Source organism: Moschus berezovskii, chromosome 2, assembly GCF_049115385.1.
Source record: "Moschus berezovskii isolate FMDL1 chromosome 2, NW_MosBer_1.0, whole genome shotgun sequence".
Classification (NCBI taxonomy): domain Eukaryota; kingdom Metazoa; phylum Chordata; class Mammalia; order Artiodactyla; family Moschidae; genus Moschus; species Moschus berezovskii.
Genome location: NC_142461.1, coordinates 107345848 through 107352358, shown reverse-complemented (window position 1 = coordinate 107352358; position 6511 = coordinate 107345848). Strand labels below are relative to the sequence as shown.

Below are 6511 nucleotides of genomic sequence, written 5' to 3'. Positions count from 1 at the left end.
CCAACTTCCCACTCAGGGCAGGTATCATCTTTATAACCTGCCTGATAAATTGACTTCTAACCCCAAGCTTCCCTTTTCCCAGGGACCTCTTCACAGAGCATTGAATAGCATTTTAAAATTTAGAGAAAAGGTATTGAAATAAATATGTAGTGGAAATCAACAAAGCTAAAGTTCATTATTGTCTTATAACATGGCACACCTCTAGCAAAATTAACAAGAATGAAAAAAACATGAACAAACATATTTGAAATGAAAATATGCAATTTAATTGCAGTTTTTTTCAAGGCTAATCAAGTAGAATATTATCAACTTCATGTTGATAATTTAAAAAACTTGTGAGATGATTAAGTTGGAGATTTATATGAAAAGGATACATTTGCTCAAGGAGAAATGGAAAAACCTAAGTAAGAACTTGAGGACACAATAAGGCAACAGAAGAGCCTTGCCTCAATTTCAAGGAACACCCCCTGCCCCCCCTTCCCGGCATCGTGCAAGACTCCTGTTTGCCTCTCTATAATTGAGGCTGCTTAATATACCAGTCGAGAAGGCAATGGCAAGCCACTCCAGTACTCTTGCCTAGAAAATCCCGTGGATGGAGGAGCCTGGTAGGCTGCAGTCCATGGGATCGCTATGAGTCGGACATGACTGAGCAACTTCACTTTCACACATTGGAGAAGGAAATGGCAACCCACTCCAGTGTTCTTGCCTGGAGAATCCCAGGGACGGGGGAGCCTGGTGGGCTGCCGTCTATGGGGTCACACAGAGTCGGATACGACTAAAGTGACTTAGCAGCTTAGCAGCAGCAGCAGCAATATACCAGTACATCAGTGTTATTTAAGTGTTGGGTTTGTCATATGTTACCCATAAAAATGAATAAAGGTAGATTATGGTAATAAAAATATATGATAAAGTAAGTGATCATCTAAAACATCAAGTTTAGATCAGACTAGAGCTATATGATACTAAATTATTCTTAGTTTTACATAGATAAGGTTTCACTATACCTAAAAATTACTTTAATCATTGACTACACATATTCAGAAACATGCTTAGAGGAATACCTGCTGGTTCTGGTTAACAGCGAAGACCAATTGAGCCACTCTTGTTTTAGCAAAAAAAAAAAAAAAGAAACTCTGATTTTTAAATGTGAGCTCTTTTCAAATTCTAAGAGAATAAAGTAATTCAGAATTTGGTTACTAGACTCAAGAGATTAGAAAGTTTCCATTTTAAATGATTTGGTTATTTTCAATTTTTATAAAATTATGTTTATGTTTATTGTTACTTTGCTTTTTTAAGACATTCTACTATAGAACTTAATTCTTTGGAAGAGTTTTCTGTAAACCTTTAATTATTCAGATTCTATCCCTTCATCAGTGTGTAGTTAACTGTATACCCTTTGAAAAGAATTATGGAATTCCCTGGCAGTCCAGTGGTTAGGAATCCACTGTAGGGGCAAACGCTCCACGCCTGGTTAGGGGACTAAGATTCTGCATGCATGGCATGGCCAAAAAGAAGAAAAGAAAGAAGTTAAGATACCTCTGTGGGTAAGGTTGCTGGATAAAACACAGGACACCCAGTTAAATCTGAAATTCAAATGGACAATAAATGATTATTTAGTATAATTAAATATTATGTTGGACATACTTACACCAAAAATTACCTATTGTTCATCTGAAATTCAAATTTAACTGGACATCTGGAGAAATCTGGCTACCCTATGTCTCAGTTTTCTAATAAATGTAATGAATGGTTTGAGTAGACAATCTCCAAAGACTTCCTCAGATTTAACATTGTATAATCCCTGTTTATTACAGTTAGACTCTAAAAAATATTCATTCATAATTCAAACCTTGCAAGATAGGGTATCATACTAATTCATCACCATATTATTGATGAACAAACTTACAGAATTATTTTCTAAATTTTCCTTCAGATATGGGATTACAAACACCCACTAATAAATCTATGATAATTATAAAATTACTAGCTTCCCTGAATTGACTTGACTTTAAAGTCTGAATGGAAGGGTTGTATTCCAAAACTGTCACTGTGTTTCACCAACTTACTCTTAAATTCCTCAACCTCCTCTAACATTTGGGGAAAAGAGAAAAGGTGAGATATTTCAGAATGAATTGGAAGGAAGCTCTTGGGTGTTGAAATAGTAATGATAGCAATAGCTCAGCCTGTTCTATAGCATTAACAGATTGCAAAGTTTGTAACATGCATAAGAACCATTCCTGGAGCTATGAGGCAACACTTAATCCAAATCAAAATATAGATAGAGAAAAGTAGCTTTACATTTGCCAGGTGTAAAACTATGTTTTAGTGATAGACCAAATAAAAGGTCACTGATTATCATAAATAGTTCCTATGTATCAGGGAATTAAGAGGTTAAAACTGATACGGTTGTATATAATCTTCATTAGCATCCTCAGAAAGAACATCTTAATCCCATTTTTATGTTTTTATCCCCCAAATAACTGTATTTATTTAAAACATTCCCAGATCTCTGTATGAGAATATTTGTTCCTTTCTGAGCAAAGTCATCATTTTAACAGAAAATCGTAAATATCTAGAAAATATATATTATTATTCCTGAAATTTACACAATAGCTCCTGTAACTATGTCATCACATAAAAACATACCAAATAAGAAAACCACTTTATTCAAGTAGTCTTCTACCTACTTGTCTTGCGATGTCTGATAATACTATACCTTCAATGCTGACCTAGAGTTCAGAGATGGGAAAAGATGTTCAACACACTATTTACCTAATAACATTAATTTGCTGTGGTAGCACTTTTTAAAAGTGCTATCCTTGCAGCAAAGTAGCTGCAGTGTCAATAAAAAAAAAAAAAGAAACCAGAAGAGGTAATTTTTGTTCCTATTTGTGCCATTTCACTAGTACTGCAGTTTCGGGCAAGTCACTTGCTGCAGTTTCCAGAACTGTTAAGTGGGGATAGCAGTTTCTGTCTCTGCAAATTCTTGAAAGGCTTGACCCAATCTCAGTACACAAAAGTGTTTTGCATGTGCAAAGTCTTTTTATTAATCATCCACCTATAAAAATTCAATAGTTCTTGACAGTGAGCTTGATTGCTCAGCACAGACAGAGACAAAAAGAACTTAGAGATCATGGAATATTTATAGACTCATTACAGAGATAAGGAAATTGAAAATTCCCTAGTTGAGTCACTTGATTAAGATCATCAAAAGCACAAAAAGCCAGAAGTCTCAGCTTGGAGCAGGAAGAGTTCTGCTTCATAAACTGAGCCTTAAAAAAGACACAGGTGACTCCCGTTTGTAACATTTTTTAAGAAAAGGATCTCCATTTCGTTCCCTGGATACTGATTTTATCTTCACTGGTGGTTTTTCTCTACCAGGAACAGTAACCCTCCTAATGTCACTCTGATAGTGAATAGCCAGGCCAGGAACATGAATTCAAATCTGCCTGGCTCCAGAGCCTGAGCCACTGTGGTAGTTAGTTAATCACACACATGCTCACTCAGCCTCCCAAGAGAAAAGGCAGAGAAGCGGGTGGCAAGCCCTGCCAGAAGGAAATGTGCTGAGACTTGTTAGATTTTTAGGCCTGGAAAGCCAGAGTCAGTGGCTGCCTGGCTCAAAGTTGTACATTTTGATACATGGAAACTGACAAGCAGTTAAGAGTTTACCGAGCTCTTTAAGATTTACAAAAGGAGAAAAGTAGTTCCCAGTTCCCAGTTGCAATTTAATAGGCAATATTAAAATGCTAAACACCAAGATTTTAATTGTATTATACCAAATAGATACTATCTGAATTGATTTTTCATCCTTAGCCTTTTGTTAAAAGAGAGGAAATAACCACTATTTGAATGGCGTTTAAATTTTAAATCACAAGGGTATTTTTTAACAGCACTGATACTTTAATGACCTAAAAGGGAATATTCTCTTCCAATGAGTAGGAAAATTTACTGCCAACCAGTAACAGATTATATAATAAAGAACAGAAATTCACTTTGACAAAAGGGCATCTTAAAAAGTGAAGGAGAAAGTGGGTTTTAGGCAACTTGGTGCTGACCTATCTAAATCTGTAGCTTAGAATTTGGATGGGTACTGAAAAGCTGGCCCTCCTGCATGTCCATTATACTAAGTATTTTATACATCCACATGCCCATGCTTGTTTCTCTAGGCCTTATCTTTATCCTAGAAAGTATGCATATTAATGAGAAAGTCTATGCCTAGAAATGTTTATGATGATATAGACATATAGTGCCATTTATAAGAGACATGTGATATGCAATAAACAGGAGGCATATATTACAGTAACACTTGATAACATGAATAGTTATATTACCACTTCATTTGAGTATGTCATTATTTTACATGTTATAAATTTCATGAGCTTTCTTTACATATAAAAATGGCTATGATTACCATGGTTATCAAAAACTATATAGTAAAGCTTTTAATTAAATTTGACTGACAAACACTCATGAAGCAATTTCAATGGACAAAATGAATCCTGTAAGTTTTATAATTACATATATTAGACATTATACTAAACATGAAATCATTTAAAAACTGTTAAAATATTTTCCTATGTATACCTTTGTCTTCAAAAAGAAAAAAGCTTTCCAATAAAAAAAAATCGAGAATTTTTCATAAAATAGTGATTTCTAGTGCTCGCTTTGGCAGTACCTATACTAAAATTGGAAGGATACAGAGAAGATCAGTATGTTCCCTGCACAAGAATGGCATGCAAATTTGTGAAGCATTCCATATTTTCATTACCAATGGTATTTTTCACAGAATGAGAACAAAACATTTTACAATCTGTATGGAAACACAGAAGATCCCCCAAAGCCAAGGCAACCTTACGAAAGAAAATTGGAGCCGGAGGAATCAACCTTCCTGATTTCAGCTTATACTACAAATCTATAGTCATCAAGGCTGTATGGTTCCAGCAAAAAGCAGAAATATAGACCAATGAAACAAGATAGAAAGCCCAGAGAAAAGCCCACACATCTGTGGGCAGCTTATCTTTGAAAGAGGAGGCAAGAATATATAATGGAGAAAAGACAGCCTCATTAACAAGTGGTGCTGGGAAAACTGGACAGCTACGTGCAAAAGAATGAAATTAGAACACTTCTTATGGAGAAGGCAATGGAACCCCACTCCACTACTGTGGCCTGGAAAATCCCATGGACGGTGGAGCCTGGTAGGCTGTAGTCGATGGGGTCGCTAAGAGTTGGACACGACTGAGCAACTTCACTTTCACTTTTCACTTTCATGCATTGGAGAAGGAAATGGCAGCCCACTCCAGTGTTCTTGCCTGGAGAATCCCAGGGACGGGGGAGCCTGGTGGGCTGCTGTCTATGGGGTCACACAGAGTCGGACACGACTGAAGAGACTTAGCAGCAGCAGCAGAACACTTCTTAACACCATACACAAAGATAAACTCAAAATGGATTAAAAATTTAAATGTAAGGCCAGAAACTATAAAATGCTTAGGGAAAACAGGCAGAACACTCTTTGACATAAATTACACATTACCCTCTTTGACCCAACTCAGAGTAATGAAAATAAAAACAAAAATAAACAAATAGGATCTAATTAAACTTAAAAGCTTTTGCATAGCAAAGGAAACTAAAAACAAGATGGAAATAAAAATCTCAGAATAGGAGAAACTAATTGCAAACAAAACAACTGACAAAGGATTGATCTCCAAAATATATAAACAATTCAGTATCAGAAAAACAAACAACCTAATCAAAAAGTGAGCAGAAGACCTAAATAGACTCTTCTCCAAAGAAGACATACAGATGGACAATAAGCACATGAAAAGATGCCGAACACGACTCATTATTCAGTTTAGTTCAGTTGCTCGTCGTGTCCAACTCTTTGCGACCCCATACACTGCAGCATGCCAGGCTTCCCTGCCCATCATCAACTTCCAGAGCTTTCTCAAACTCATGTCCATTGAGTCAGTGATGCCATCCAACCATCTCATACTCTGTCGTCCCCTTCTCCTCCCGCTTTCAATCTTTCCCATCATCAGGGTCTTTTCAAATGAGTCAGTTCTTTGAATCATGTGGCCAAAGTATTGAAGTTTCAGCTTCAACATCAGTCCTTTCAGTGAATATTTAGGACTCATTTGCTTTAGGATTGACTGGTTTGATCTCCTTGCAGTCCAAAGGACTCTCAAGAATCTTCTCCAACACCACTGTTCAAAAGCATCAATTCTTCAGTGCTCACCTTTCTTTATAGTCCAACTCTCATATCCATACATGACTACTGGAAAAACCATAGCCTTGACAAAACAGACCTTTGTCAGCAAAGTAATGTCTCTGCTTCTTATGCTGTCTAGGTTGGTCATAGCTTTTCTTCCAAGGAGCAAGCATCTCTTAATTTCATGGCTGAAATCATCATCTGCAGTGATTTTGGAGCCCAAGAAAATTAAGTCTGTCACTGTTTCCTCATCTATTTGCCATGAAGTGAAAGCCTGGATGACATGATCTTAGCTTTCTGAATGTT

General features: G+C 36.4%; 1 non-coding gene across 1 annotated transcript; it reads left to right on the top strand.

The window, feature by feature from the left end:
* The first annotated feature begins 4656 nt into the window (after nucleotides 1-4656).
* Nucleotides 4657-4763, top strand: LOC129538812 (U6 spliceosomal RNA). Its single transcript, XR_008682346.1, has one exon. It is a non-coding gene; the product is annotated as a U6 spliceosomal RNA (small nuclear RNA).
* Nucleotides 4764-6511: the final 1748 nt, after the last annotated feature.